This window comes from Ischnura elegans, chromosome 10, assembly GCF_921293095.1.
Source record: "Ischnura elegans chromosome 10, ioIscEleg1.1, whole genome shotgun sequence".
NCBI classification, from domain to species: domain Eukaryota; kingdom Metazoa; phylum Arthropoda; class Insecta; order Odonata; family Coenagrionidae; genus Ischnura; species Ischnura elegans.
The window spans coordinates 46,662,289-46,677,655 of NC_060255.1; the positions used below are offsets into that span (position 1 = coordinate 46,662,289).

The 15,367-nt window shown below is 39.9% G+C and overlaps 1 protein-coding gene across 1 annotated transcript in view; it reads right to left on the minus strand.

Annotated features, from left to right (window-relative positions):
- LOC124167163 (osmotic avoidance abnormal protein 3-like) overlaps window positions 1-13,735 on the minus strand; it is a 66,492-nt gene extending 52,757 nt beyond the window's left edge. The window contains exon 1 of the mRNA XM_046544971.1: window positions 13,507-13,735. The gene's annotated coding sequence lies outside the window, so the exon portion shown is untranslated. The remainder of the gene's footprint in view (window positions 1-13,506) is intronic.
- Between the last annotated feature and the right edge of the window lie 1,632 nt (window positions 13,736-15,367).

Genomic DNA, 15,367 nt, shown 5'->3' on the forward strand with positions numbered 1-15,367 from the left:
ACAGTTTAACAACAAACTAACTATTTGGCCAAAAATGCAAAAAACTCCTTTTTGTGACCTTTGACCTTGTATAAAAAAATTTTCGCACACGGGATCGACGGAGACTTTTCAGTATGTCATTAGAAAGGTATTTAAGGTTCAAGTAAATTTTCAGCTTTTTGGGAATGTATGCAAGGGTCAATATCTATTTTGACCGGCCTATACTGTAAGATTTATTTCCGTTAAGAGTACGGCCTGATTTGTCGAGTAAATCATCGCTACAACGTGATCCTAAGGTTTAGCTCATAAATGAGATATCATTACTAGTTTCGGGGTAACAGACTGCATTGAGATAAAGAACCTCTGGAAGTAGTTGCCGCTGGCACGAAAACTTTACGAACCAACTTGTTGCTCTCCATAATTTACATACTTATATTTTTAGGACCCGATTTCTCCGAAAATACAAGATATCATAAAGTGGATCTAAAGCATGGAAGGAAAAGTTTCATGGCCACAGAACGCGACTACTGCTCGGGAAAAAGCTACCAAACATACCCTCACCTGTAGAGCATATAACTGAAATCAAAACAACACCAATTTTAACAGGGAACTTATATTCGAGATAATTTCTTCGATGGAAACTCAACTCTCGCTAAAAGAAGTTAACTTTAATTGATGTAGCGGGAAAAATCGATGCAGTTATCAAAGGAAATTGGGCCAAATAACCTAAAAGCAGAGAAAAAACTTTATAGGTGCCAAGAAAAATCTTCAGGGATCTGTGCCGCAGCGCAGCTGGGAAAACCACAAAGGAAAAGCCTTTAGTTTTAAAAGAGAACTAGAACTTGGATACATGAGAAAATCAAATCCAATAAGTATTGACATAGAGAATTACCTCTGACAAGTAGACTTATAAAAACTAAGTGTCGTAAGACGAGATTTTAAACTACAATTCGGAGTCATGGGTAGCGGCAAAGAGCATAAGGCAATAAAAATCCTGCGTCGCGTAGGCTTAAAGCTAGGAAATAACACTTCGCAGAAGATTATAACCTTTCTGAGAGATTGATCATTTCAATTGAAAGAAGATCGGGATACTTTTCAACACAGTAATATCTAGCATAACAAATAGAGTTTTGCCTCATTCATCGTAAAACATTATTATCCTCTCAACTACCATGAAATTCCATAGGAAATAGGCAAGATGAGGTATGGACAGCAATTAATAATAAGAAAATCGCGAGAGAAAATAATACATAATCAGGGTACTAATGGCACGCAAGAATAAGCATATCATTACCATAATAGCTTCAAATCAATTTATACGCTTTTTAAAGTTACTTCGCTTCCCACCCTCCCCCTTACTGGCTTAATAATTTCTCTCCTACTCCTTTCACCACTTACTTTACCCGCATCCCCTTCTGTTGCTCATATGTCTGAAACTTCTGATACATATCAAAGTAAGATTATCAGGAATTTATCAAATTTCAGAGAAGAATTAGATACTCCTAGTCGTCATAGTACCTCTCCAAATTAACCATTAGATCATCTAACTTGCACAGCGAAAGGCATTGCAAAGGATATGAATACATGGAATACGATAGTCGATATGAAAGGGGGATGTTTAATCTCCTGAATTTATTTCCTGCTTTCATTGGCTCTTGATTCGCCCCGTTACAGAAATATTCACCGATTCACCAAAACCGATTCCCACTTCCAATTACATAATTTTATAAAAATTTACCATTGCGCTAGAGTCAAAATTTTGAAGGTTAACTATTCTACTACAGTACAGTACAGTGAGACGCAAAAATTGTCAGTCGCGTGAAACTAAGTCGGGAAAGCTGGTATGTGCCACGGATATGGAGATCGATAGCGCGCACAGAAGTGAAGTAATTGGCCTCCAGATATATGCACAGTCATGTTTGACGTGGCACTCAGGACACTCAGCAGAAGAAATGCATGCAGGACACGGGGGAAGAATTTATAAAACTCCTCTTAATATTCTTTCGTAATTTGAATTACCATCTCGATTGTTGCAGTCAAAAGTATATATCCAGAGGGAGAAATAATAAAACAAATTTTATTTCCAGCACATAAAAATATTTTACATTATTTCTACCACCACTACTTAATGTCGTTTTCATGGCAACTAGAAATGGATCTGTGACGTTTGGGGGGCAATATCTCGGTAAGTTGTGAGATTTATGCCAACAATTTTAATCCCACACCGACAATCCGGCACCCACAATCACCTCCGAAAGTATTACGTATTGCATTGAGTCCTCCTTTGGAACCAAGGATTAGCTCAACGATATGAATGCTTAAGCGAGTCGTTATGTACCTTTGCATCTTCATTCGCGGGAGCCATATGTGTAAGGAGAATTCCCCTGCGATCTACCGCCATTATTTCACATGTGTGTTGCAGGAAACATAACACTGGGGATGAAATTTCGTTAAGCCGTTGTGCGAGACCGACGAAATAAACATATTCACGTCCCACTTCCAATCTCGACCGAATCTCGACCGGTTGCTCATCTTTCCTGGGATGCATATGAAGGAATTAACTTTCACAACTAATTTTCACTTCTTTGGGCGGCGGTAAGCAATTTTAAGCGTCATTCCCTATATGCTCGCGTGGTCGGCATTTCCCAGCTACCGAGCTATGCCAACGCAAATATTTTCGGAGATACAACTTTTTATAAAAAATATATATATGCAAAAATATTTTCTCCAAAAAAATAAAAGTGTACCATTTTCCATCGACTTCTTTAAAAAATTGCTTACCGCCATGAAAAAAATCTTAGCCTTGACAGATTGATAACAAAATATTTTTGAAACATTAACACAGCTTGGAAACAATAATGTTTCGATTCCATGTTCGTGTAGTAAAAATAATTACATTTGCGTCGTAGCTATCCTTTCGGACTATTCATTAGCTCCGAAATATTCGCTTGAGGCCAATCGCCAGCTTGCTTTAATTAATTTCCATTGAAGATAATACGTTCCGTCCAAGAGCAATCCCAGAAAAATTAAACGAAAATACAAAAATCAAAAGGCAGGCAAACTTTAGAGCACAGCAAGTGGATCACAAACTTTTATATAACAATTGGTGCGGAACATGCCCTGTTTCTACGCCATCACGGGCATAACTTAGAAGAAACAGCCTGATTCACAATATTTCTTTCCCGTCACTGTGACAATTCCACCAAATACACCTAATCCTAATTCAGCAAGAAATAATAAATTTGTTATTACATAAAAACTGGACAGTGTCCATACAAAACGCTAAATTGATGGAGTTGAGGAAGATTTTCGCAGGTGCCAAAAACTTGGTTAACAAAAGCAAAATGAGCAGCGAGTATCTACATGATCAGTGTATTATCTCATTCCATCATATCCAGGTGTTTTTTTCAACTTCGTCACGGAAACCCTACCAGCAGTTTTCCATCGCTGGGTTTAATTATTTCTAATAATTACATTCATGTATCATTTATCTACTCCTTCCATCTACAAAATGGTAGGTAGCATCATCATGGTAAATCATTGGTAATATATTTCTCAATAAAAGTCAATACTTGGGCCTCTTTTCTTGACAAAGGGCCTGATGAATGTGTGAAATTCTCATAATTTCACTGAAATCAGTCACACCGACCCGTCGGAAACAAAGCCGTAAACATCATAAATTGGTTACTAGATTGATGCAAATTTTCTTATCGCCGGAAATAGCTTCCGGGAAGTAATCCTTATAAAAAATGGAGAGAGAGATTCCCAAACATGAAATCCATGCACAAGTTGTTGTAGTCCCACCTCCCAAGTTTCACAACCACGTTTCGTTCTCCTAACCTCGTGAGTAAATCGATAACAGCAGAGGTAACTGCATAATGAATGAGGGAAAGAATGGGGAGTCCACTCGTATCATGAATTACAGACAGGGGTTAAGGCATTGGGGGAAGATAGGAAACTACCCCGAAGACACGCAATTGATCACGGAAGGCACTCGCTTTCGATGCGTACAGAATCAAGCATAACGACACCCGCTTCGAGTAAAACGGAATTATAAGGTACGCGTTGTTCTATACCAAGGCCCTGCACTGATCAAAATATTACATTATCATTCTATAAACAAGATCTCTATGCATTAGTCTGACAAGATTCTAACTTCAACCTCGTTAGTGACTAGAGATATCAGTTTTACTTAAATTTGTTGATTTTACGACACAATTTAGTCTAATTAACTCCTGCTAGGGTCGTAGTTCATTGTATCACCAAAAATCGCATGAAAAGTCAGTTTTTACATCAATTTCGTACTTCAAATGGAACTATTATCATAAAAAGCCACTGTAAAATAATTTCAGTTAGAACCTTACCAAACCAATGTAGAGGTTTCTACTCAATTATATTATTTAAGGTTTCTACCCGTTAAGGAAGGTCAGCACGAATAATTGTGCGAATCAACCTGGCCTGTCCTCCAACGCCAAAAAGAACTTCGTTGCAATTCACAATGAGGCCTATCTTCTTTCATTCTATGCATTAATCATATTATTTTCCTCCCTCTTTCCCACTTGCCAAATATTCTTCCATAAAACGCGATTTTAGCAACGCCTCCCCGCTTAGTAATCGCTCCATCCAAAGCCTCTGACTTCTTCGCATCTCCTCTAAAAGTTCTCTCTCCACCCTTCAAAATTGCTATTTCCTAGTTTTCCCTTGCCTTTTTCCAGCATTGATAAAAAAATACTAGAGGCAAGGAATTAGTCGGTATGTTTTATGAGATGCGTTCATTCGGCGGCAGTTTATTTTTTTTAGGTGCCATTGGTCTTGGATGGCTACAACACCAATTGGATCGTTTTATGAGGTTAATCAGATCTTACGCCATATTTAAACGAGATTTGTTATATTTTTGGTTCGTCAGGGGGGAGGGGCCAGTTGCTTTCCCTGAAATACCTCTCACTTCGAAGGTTTGTCCGGGGGTGTCCGACGGCTTAAGCCAGAATTTGAACCCGGGAACCCTCGATGATCAACCATTTATCGCAACATTACCTTCTCGAGTATCCAATGTGGTCCATCGGCATGGCCCAGCCCGCACGCGGGCATTCCCTCAGATACTGTCGGAGAAGATACCTCGTTTCGGGCCTCCCCTCCAAAAAATGGGTCTTAGGAAGTTAGAAAAACGGAACTTACTAAGTTATGACTCACCTCGTAGACCTCAAAGGAACGGAATTTTTTTATTTTCACCACATTGCGCTTCCATCCCACCAAATTTGAACCAAATAAGCGTGGGACACTTCGTGGATGTCCCTTTTCAGTTCGTACAACGATAACTGTGTTCGAATATCAAAAAAATCCACGCCCTAGGTTGTGGAAAATAATAATAATAATAATTTATTCACACCTACATTTTGTTTTTACAACAGGATACAAAAATAACAAAGAGAAGGATCTTTAAGTGGTCTCCAAGGTCATAGGATCAGAATTGAGCCATCATCAAATTATAAAATGTATGCCAATAAAAATAATAATGATGCAGTAAATAATGCATGAGTGTTTTAATAAAAAACATTAAAAAAATATTCTCGCGGCTGAGCTTAAAGCCACCGAGTGCGTCCACCGGGTTGCGGATGGTGGGTCGACCTTTAGATATAGAGGTTAGCTGCGAGATAAGCGAGTTCTCTCGTCGAATAAGCAGTCGTGGACAAAAAGCGGCGGTATTCTGAGGGGGTATTGGGCTACCCTTGGGTAAGGTAGGCCATTTAAAAGATACCAAAACCTGTGAAGATACCGTGACTTGGCGACTGGGGGCCGCCAATAATTATGCCTCTCATCACCCGGGGGAGAGGGCAGCAGCTCTTCTTCACATGTGCGAAGGTGGAGACCATACTGGTCGGTACAGCGGCACACATTCCACTACGGGCGTGGTAACATTTACTTTAACGGCTGTAGTACTGCGATGTGGAAGGCAAGGGGAAACCACCACATTATCATCCCGAGGAGTCACAGCTACTCCACTCAATTTATATAATGACATGATGGAATTCTCTCGGGTAAAATATTCCGGAGGTAAACTAGTCCCCCATTCGGATCTCCGGGCGGGGACTACTCGAGAGGGTACATCGGTCAAACGAGATAGAATGTTACGGATAGGAACATGGAACGTCAGATCACTTCGTACCTGCGGTAAGCTAGAGAACTTGAAGGTGGAGATGCGAAGAATGAACCTCGATGTATTAGGCATCAGCGAAATGAAGTGGCCCCAGGAAGGAGACTTTTGGAGTGGAAGCTACAGAATGATACACACGGGATCGCTAAATGGTAATGCTGGAGTAGGCATAATGCTTAGAAAGAGCGCCGGGATGCGTGTTAAAAGCTACCTGCAGTTTAATGAAAGGATAGTAATGGTGAAGATAGATACTAAACCCGTAGCTACTGTAGTGGTATAGGTTTACATGCCTACGTCAGATTATGAAGACGAAGAAGTAGAAGATGTCTACCAAGATATAGCGGAAGTTATCAAGCAGGTAAGAGGGGAAGAAAATCTTATTATTTTAGGGGACTGGAACGCTGTCGTCGGCGAAGGTCAAGACGGAATAATAACTGGGAAATATGGGTTGGGTAACCGAAATGAAAGAGGAGAAAGGCTTCTTGAATTCTGCACGGAGCACAGGCTAGTGGTTGCCAACACTTTATTCAAAAATCCCCTGCGAAGAAGATACACGTGGAAGATGCCAGGAAACCGTAGAAGATTCCAAATCGACTACATTCTAGTGAAACAAAGATTCAGGAACCAGGTGAAGGACTGCAAAAGCTATCCAGGGGCAGATATCGATAGTGACCATAACCTAGTTATGATGAAATGCCACCTTAAATTTAAAAAGTTGAAGAAAGCCGTGAAAAACATATGGCAGGTTGAAAAATTGAGGGAGGTTCAGCATCAACTGGCTTTTAAAGAGGCCGTAGAAAATAATATAGGGGAGGATCCGACCAACAAACCAATTGAAGAGAGTTGGAAAACCATTAGAAGTGGTCTGCAGGCGGCAGCTGAGGAAGTTCTTGGTAAAAGAAGAGTCGTTATGAAAAAACCATGGATCACGCAGGAAGTATTAGATCTCATTGAAGAAAGAAGAAAATACAAGGCTGCGAAAACAGAGGAAGGACAGAATCGTTACAAGAGGATAAGGAACGAAATATGTCGTAAAGCGCGGAAGGCTAGAGAAACGTGGATGAAAAGCATTTGCGAAGACGTGCAAAACAATCTTAAACATGGAAAAGTAGAGGCCGCTTATAGGATAGTGAGGAACCACTTTAAGGAAAGGGGCGTAAGATGTAATACCCTTAGGGACAAAAACGGAGAGCTATTGATTGAAAACGAAGAAAAAGGGAAGAGATGGAAGGAATATCTGGAAGATTTGTACAAAGGATGTCGCCTCAGAACGAATGCAATCGAAAACGAGAGGGAAGTGGATGCCGATGACATGGGAGCCCCAATTTTAAGATCGGAATTTGATGCGGCTGTAAGAGACTTCAGGATAAATAAAGCGTCTGGCATTGATGACATTCCTGCAGAACTAATAAAAAATTCAGGAAAGAAGACGTTGAACCAGCTATACAAAATCATTAGTGAAATGTATACGACAGGTGAGATACCAAAGGATTTCGAGAGGAATATTATAATCCCTATTCCTAAGAAGAAACGAGCGGAGAAGTGCGAAGATTTTAGGACCATAAGCCTTACTACACATGCATCAAAGATACTGACAAGGATCATCTATAGAAGAATAGAACGAAAAGCAGAAGAGTACTTGGATGAGGACCAATTTGGATTCAGAAAAAACAAAGGCACAAGGGAAGCAATATTGGCCCTAAGACTGCCCATAGAAAAGAGAATGGAAAAGAACAAGCCAACATTCGTTGCGTTTGTGGACATAGAGAAAGCATTTGACAACGTGGATTGGAGCACAATGCTTGGAATCCTAAAGGAAATTGGGGTTCTTTATAATGACAGAAGAATCATCCACAGTTTATACAAAAACCAAGTAGCCGTGATAAAATCAGGGCCCAGCTGCGAAGAAGCAAGAATTAAGAAAGGAGTGCGACAAGGCTGTACATTGTCACCCGTAATTTTCAACGTTTACATTGAAAAAGCCATTAAGGAAATCAAAGAAAAGGCATTGGGAGTGAATATCCATGGAGAAAAAATAAGCATGCTAAGATTTGCCGATGACATAGCCGTTATAGCAGAAACAGAGAAGGATTTGAAAAATATTCTGGTTAATATGGGTAGAGTAATGAGTAGATATCAACTGAAAATAAGCACGAAGAAAACCAAGATATTAGTATGCAGCAGAAAAGAAGAAGTCAAGACCAACATTAAAATAGGGAGGCAAAAACTGATAGAAGTGGATGAATTCTGTTATTTGGGAAGCAAGATAACTAGTGACGGGAGAAGCAAGAAAGAAATTATCAGCAGAATAGCCCAGGCGAAGAGAGCATTCCACCAAAAGAGAGACCTGCTTACAGCGGGAAACTTAAATATGGACGCAAAGAAACAATTTATAAGAACCTACATCTGGAGTATGCTCCTATACGGAAGTGAGGCATGGACAATGACCGCAGCGGAGAAAGCAAGGATAGAGGCCTTTGAAATGTGGTGCTACAGAAGAATGATGAAAATCAAATGGATCGACCGAGTTAGTAACGAGGAAGTCCTAAGAAGGGTAGGAGAGAAGAGAAGCCTCATGAAAACCTTAATAAGAAGACGGAACAACCTTATAGGCCACATCTTGAGACATGATGGCCTGATGAAGACAATCGTCGAAGGACAGGTGGAAGGCAAGAATGGAAAAGGAAGACCTCGAACAAAATATATCGAACAAGTAAAGAGAGATGTGAAAGAGAAGAAATACGTAGGAGTGAAAAGATTAGCTGATAGGAGAACTGAGTGGAGAGCTGCGTCAAACCAATCCTAGGATTGTTGACCACTGATGATGATGATGATGATGAAAAAAATATTTTTAATTTTTTCTTGCAAGAAAAGCCAGTCTTTGGCAAGTCTTAACATTACATTCGAGGATTTATTTCTTTTTAATTCTAGTTGGCAGTAAATGAAATAACTTTGGCCCCATGTAAAGAAAACAGCGTTTATATAATGTTAACTTAGGTCTGATTGCTACTACAAATGACTCACTCTGTAAATTATATTTGTATTTATCACATCCACTCGGCACATTTTCACTTCTGTCAAAAAACAATTTAAGCACTTGGAATACATACAAATGCCTTAAGGGCAACAATTTTAAAGCCACAAACAACGGAAATGAGTGCTCAATAATTTTTAAACAATATTACCCGAATTATATTTTTTTTCAAAACGAGTGCACTCTTAAATGTGCTCATATATGCACTGCTCCAGCAGATTATACAATAAGAAATTTTAGAATGAACAAGAGCATGATAAATGTTTTTTTTCAACCGGAAGTGGACATTTGTTTCGTAGGTTGTAAAATTCCGACAAGGCATTTCTAAGGCATGCGTTCACAGTTAGTAAATGTTTATCCCCGCGTAGATTACTGTCCAAAATTACTCCCAAGTATTACATTTCATTCACTCTATCAATAGCTGGACAGTTGCAGACACAATTGAAACAGTTTGTAAAACTCGCCAAGGTTGATTCGCCAAGCCAGAAAGTTGATTGGGGGTGTCGGGGTGGTATGCGGGTTGCCCAAAGGGTTATTTTTTCAAATTCCAGGCATCGGAAGATCATAAATTCATTGAATAATCCATTATTTCCGTTTGCAAAAAAATCAAACTTAAAGTTAGCGTTGATGTTTACCGAAACGGCACAAGTTATAATGACTTGGTTTTTGAGGGCATTTTTTTCTTAAATTCGCTGCTTTTTCGAAAAAAATTATTACTTTCAGGGACTGGCGCGCCATTAATCGGATTATAAAATCTACTACCCGATATTATAATCCGATTTTGATACAATTTCGGATCAGCGACCTTGATCTCAGTCCATAACTTTTGATAGCTAACAGAAAGTTAGAGGATAAGTCCCTCTGGTCTAGTTGTCTTCTAAGGGAATCTATGGCGGGCAGTTGCTACGAAGAAAAACAATCGGGATATGGGCTGAAGCCCCCAAAAATACCTAGATGCCTGATAGAGCTCATCCGAGACACAGCCATAGATGGGATGCCGCACATTCAGGATAGAAGTCATTATCTTTCTCAGAGCCACCATGCACTTCGATGATTTTTTTTTGTTTTATGGTGTCTTGAGGCTTGGTTCAGGATTTAAATTCGGGACTCTCCAATAAGTAACACAGCGCTTTAACTATTGTCCCGCTGCGCTTTCCATCATGAATGCATCACATTCAATCTCCCGTAGACACTGAAGAAACGCATTTCGTAAAAACGAGTTATATCATCTACCAGGGGGCATGGGGTGTTCAAGTGCCGCTGTGTGCCCTGAGTGGACTTGCCCTTCTTAGTCAGCGAAGGACTCTGTAAGAAGTGAAAGGACGCAGTTCCAGACTAATTACGTGGGGTCCTGAAAGCAGAACAAGCAATGGGATACCTCCGATACCGGTGCGAGGATGAGGGATGATTTCCTTTGCAGGACCTTTAATTTTCAACTTTTAACTAGCAAATACAATTTGTTAATTAAAAACGGTCGCAAAGGTGTGCATAAGTAGGGGCTCATAAGGACGAGTCCACCAAAATGAGGACAATTCAGAAAAACTTAAATCTGAATAAGTTAATGAAGCATAGCCGCGGCATGCAGAGGCGTCCATATATTGTAACTTTAAGGAGTACCTGTTTAAATATAAAAAAGTAAAATGAGGTGTACCAATTTCAAATGAGTTAACCAAATCTTTCGCTGTTCTTAGCACCCTTCCCATTATTACCGATCCGTCATCAGCTACTTCTAAGCACAACTAGTCCGCGTAGGTAGGAGAGATAGAGAGAAGTAAGCCTACAGGTGCGTTTACACTGTGTAACATGTTATATAAACATGCTACATGTAATAAGTTACTCGTAACATTTGTTCTATATAAAATTGTTTTATAACAAGAGTCCAGCGGAGCCAAAAATGCACAAATAACATGTTACAGATTCAGTCCTACGTAGCCCACCCGTCAACTGGCTATCCCCACCATGCGCCTCACCTCTTTTCTGTAACATGTTACACATTTTCCCACTTCGAGGGGGGAAACAAAAACTTGTTATGCAACACGAATTTTTGTTTTGTAACACAACGTTACATGTCACTTGTAACACGGTAACTTTTTCGCAAAACATGTTATATGTAACTTGTTAATATAACATGTTACACAGTGTAAACGCACTTTGAGAGACGGAATTGCCAGACTGTATTTCACGAATATTAAGATTTTTTGGATGAATACCTATTTCTTCTTTCTATATCACTTTTTTTCATAAATCTACCAGGGTTTCTATGAATAATCAACACCATTAGGCGTGAATTGAAATTTTAAATCGTAAATTTTACGCTTGGTTATGACGATCACTCATTGCAACCCGGGTCGCTTTATTAAAAAAAAAAGAAGTGGTATAATTAATAGATGTTTATCCAAGGAACCTTAAATGGATTACCACCTAGTCAAACAAGAGTTAGTGAATTTTGTTCACGAATATTCCCGAAGTGTCCAAACGGGCGCGTTCGCTTTTTTTACCCGAGGTTACTCACTACATTGGGACCAAGATAATGTTAAGAGCTACTCTTGATAGCCCCCTTATGTGCTAATGGAACGGAGTGTGACGGCCACGGAATGGGGATATGTATGTCAGTGAAACTTTGTATCCAGGAGGGGAGGGACCAAGAGGTTTTAACGCACCGAAGTTTTCGAGGATATTCTTAAGTTTATTCCCTTCAAATGTACCGCCCCCATAAAAAGTTAAAGGCAACAGCCTAGGAATTAATACAATCATCAACGTTCTAAAATACCTATTGGAGAGGACGAAAGAAGAAACTATTACTTAACTACTTAACTTAACTTACTATTACTTAACATACCGAATCTCTCGGAGCCCTTAGGTAAGTCAGTAATTTGCTTTATTGGTAATGCGACAATGAGAAAGATTTTACCAAACATACAGTGATAATTTGACCAACGCTAGAAATAGATTTGATACGATTTGAGGCATCATTTACCGCACCACAGCGTCATCTGGGACCAGGGGCGCAGCTAGGAATTAAGGCTAGGGGGGGGGTTTCAGGCGCAACTAATACTGGGGTGCTTGGGGTATTGCATACCCGCCAGGGTTAGCGAGGGTGCGGAGGCCTTCCGCCGGAAAAAAATTAAGATAAATCGTTCTAAATTGTGATTTTTACGGCCTTCTGAGGGATATTTTATTAATTCTCACACTATTCTATAAGCAATATTAATCCAATCAGGTAAAATGGATTTAAATTAAAAATTTCTGTAAGCTCTGGGGGGGGGGGGGTTTATCCCCTAAACCCCCCCCCCTCGCTGCGCTCCTGTCTGGTACTCCTATTCAAGGTTTTCGCTATTTTCATTGACTCGTGGTGATGGAATGCATTACATTTTTTCGCACATTAGTTGACAATAGAGATTTTTCGTAAGTGACTACAGGCGGAGAATGTGATGGCCACAAAATATATGATTTCATTTAATGATGGCTAAGAGGTAGGGGCGGTCTGGCCAGATCGGCTAGTCAGCAATCGCCGAGAGCCCCGAGCTTGGGGGGGGGGGGGGCACAACGTTCGCGCCTAAAGTGAAGCGCACATGACTCCCGGAGCAACCATTTGAAATATTGCCGCTACTACTGGATGATAGAGTGATGATAAAAGTGAGGAAAAATGATAGAGTGATTCATTATTCATTTTCGTGGGCTCATAGGGCACCTGGACTAACAAAGCTGCGAAAACCTATATAAACCGCCAATATCATTTAGTTCTAATGATGGCACTTGCTTAGTTTACAACGAATAAATTTTTAGTCTGAGTAATTAAAAGCTTCTTTGATGCCTTCGCATGTGCCCTCCTATACTTTGTTCCTATATCCAAGAATAAATTCTTAAATCGAAAAGTCGACGGTAGCGTAATAGAATATTAACGAAACAAATAATTTTAACTGCATGATATTACCGGAGAATTATCACAACTTAAATGAAGAGTAATCACTGCCAATGGCATTTGCATATTCGGAAAGAGCCAACTATCTCAACGTCATCATTTAAACAAAATGAAAAGCATATCATGTGAAAAAAAATATGAATAAAAAGAATTTCATGTCAAAATCTTATGATCAGTGGCAAAGATTGTCAGCAGTTGCAAATTATGACGTGATTTCACGTAATATTTTGTCTGTTTACGAATAGAATATGGTATTAGCACTTTCGGACTCTAAGAATCCACAACGATTGTGTTCATAGACGCTCAACATGCACGATAAGAGGAAATTTTCTTGTTGCTAAGCCTTATTTGGGCTTTTAAAAGGACGAAATATATGATTTTCCAATCATTTTTTTAAATAAGAAAGACAGTTAATCTTACCGAACTGGAGAAAGACCAGATTCACCGAGATGAAATGAACTCGTACTTCCTGCGATGACCAACTGATGTCAGCTTTCGGAGCACTCGCAATGACTTCCCTCTCATTTTCCGGAACGTTGGTCAAGTATTAAAATAATACTGAAAGCAGTCCGTGGTCACGCTTCTTCGAATGGAAACACTTCTGCCTACCTCGTCAACAAGCTCAGAGTGAAGTGAATCGAGAGATCGTTTGAACTCCTCGCGCAGTCCCTTGCAAATATTTTATACATGCAGGACACCAAGTGGACAAACCGAGAACTACGACCGAATGATGGCGCCAAATATCTTGAAATTCATTGGCTAGTAAGCTAATTGCTTTCACTGACTTAGCACAAAAATTTAATATTTTGATGATAATACATTTTACTAATTACGCGTGCTTTAATAGGTTGCACTCGTATCCACAACTATGACGCCAATATTGGTCAAATGTCCCCTGGGTAATCCAAAACCTTATTTCTGCAATGGACGTGAGATATGTATTTCGCTGTATCATGCTATTCGATCATATATGGCAGCTCATAGACATTTGTGAAAGGTTAAATCTCTATTTAAGCGGTCATCGCCTCTTTGCCAATTAAATGTTATTAGTACATTATTTTCCGATAGATACTGAAGGCGCATATTAATCTCCAAATTATCAAAATTTTAAAGAATAAAATTTCCTTGAGCAGGGGATATAGGTAACAGAAAAAGAGAAAATCAAATCACACAGTGGTGGATAAATTCTTATTAATCACTTTAAAGAGTAATTGGATTCGCTACCCACCATTAGTGTATTCATAATGTACAAATTATCTGGTTTTCGAAATCCCAGTTTAGACGGATGGCAATGGTCAATTTTAACCTCACTTGAAAAAGGGCAGATTGGCGCCCATGGGATACCACTCCACGTGACGTCACAGGGACCTAGTTTCTATATGAGTAGATATGAGTTTTACGTCGTCTGAGATTACCAATGCATGCATGAGGTACAGAGCTCAGGGAAACATCTCTTAATAATCACCTATTAAAACTGCCTATGGTCGGAAAGTTTCCTTTGTTTGACAAGGTATTAATAATGCTTATTTAAGCCAAGCGCTACCTGCTAGCAGCCTGCATCGTAGCGGATTCAACCCTGAATATTTTTAGTGCACATTCCTGAGAAACAGATAGGTTTTTCTGCTGCATGAAATGTGGTCTTTCAGGGATGCAAATGCATGACTGTCAGTGTTTTGGCAATGTAGCCCAGACACATGATTGTTTGTGGTTTCATCATGCCAGCATGGAGCGCATTATTAAGCAACGCTACACTGTGAAAATTTGTGTTAAACTCGGGAAATCCACGTCAGGCTTTAAGATCATGGCCTTAAGCTGCACCAGAGTTTTTGTTTACAAAAACACAAAATGTTTAAGGAAGTGTGGGAGCTCGTCGAAGCCGAGCACTGTGTCAGACGCCCAACAACCGCTCAAACCAATGCTCAGGTGGGCAAAGTGAAAAACGTTTTGGACTCTGACAGGCATTTAACCAACGCTCTTACCAGTGAGGAGAGCCACTTTTAAGTTGGAACCATCCACACCATTGTAACAGAGGAACTTGGGATGAGAAAAGTGTGTGCGAAGCTGGTGCGACATTGGGTAACAAGCGTGCGATCAGCCATTGCCAAGAATTGGAAACTTCACCATGATCGCCATGCCACAGTGCGATTGTTGTGCAGCAGCTTCTAGCGAAATTTGGTGAGATAACGTTGCCTCACTTCTCCTACAGCCCTGATGTGGCTCCACCGGACTTTTCCTTGTTTCCATGAATAAAAAGGGAACTCTAAAGGATATTGGTTCGACT